This window comes from Nestor notabilis, unplaced genomic scaffold (assembly GCF_000696875.1).
Source record: "Nestor notabilis isolate BGI_N333 unplaced genomic scaffold, ASM69687v1 scaffold9846, whole genome shotgun sequence".
Classification (NCBI taxonomy): Eukaryota; Metazoa; Chordata; class Aves; order Psittaciformes; family Psittacidae; genus Nestor; species Nestor notabilis.
In genome coordinates this window covers 4,550-5,526 of record NW_009934234.1, presented here as the reverse complement: position 1 = coordinate 5,526, position 977 = coordinate 4,550, and positions in this window count along the sequence as shown.

Below are 977 nucleotides of genomic sequence, written 5' to 3'. Positions count from 1 at the left end.
ATCGTTCCAATGCCTGGGTGTGCTTTGTGTACAGTATCATTGTGAGTTACACAGATTAAAGAAATGGGAAGGCTCTTCTCTGTCTGCTTTTTATATGAGGGGGGGAAGACTCTAGAAACAGACAAGTCGCAAAACCCAAGATGTGAGCAAGTGCCAGTTTAATGGGGTTACAGAACATGGGAACTCTCGGTGCAGATCAGTCCTGCACGACCCATTTGTCCTTGAATCTTTTTGTCCTTTTTGGGTTTCATTACAGTTTGTAGGTTTATGGCGTTCACAGTGGGGGAAAGGTTGGCTGTTTGCTTCACAGTGCTCATGGGCACGGGCCGTGAGAAGCACTGCTGCCCAGGGCCTGTGCCGTGGGGAAGGGACACGACTTGCATGCAGGAACAGACAGCAAGCAAAGCCACCCCCCTGCAAAGCACCCCAGATGAAGCTGCAGAAAGGCTGAGTAAAACCTTGGGGACACAGCAAAGGGTGGCACTTAAAGGTGCCCGAGTAGAGCCGTGCAGCAGCACAACTGCTTGTCTCTGAGCAGGGGTGGTTGAGTGTCTGCAAGCCTGCAGCACCAGGTAAGCACGGGGCATGCAGATCCAGCAAGCCAAGAGCCATGAGCAGCCCCTGAAGGTAAAAAGCAGCAGCCAGCTGCGTATTTTGCAGCCCTGGAGCACGCCTTGTCCTGGCCACAGCATTGGCTCCCACCCACCAAAGGCCAGAGCTGAGGGGCAGCAGCACTAGCGAGCCCATCCCCTGGGTGCTGCTGAGCCCCAAAAGGACAGGCAGAGCTCAAGGGCGTTACAGCCACAGCGGCCTCAGCCAGGAAAGGGAGGGGAGAAGTTGTTTACTGGGAGATGAACTGTTGAAGTCACTCTTCTTCCCAGTCAGTAACTTACAGAGCGGCTGGAAATGCTCCTGGGGAAGCATCCTGCTGTGGTGCTGTCTGCGTGGTCCAGAGGCAGAGGCTGGGCTGGCACCGG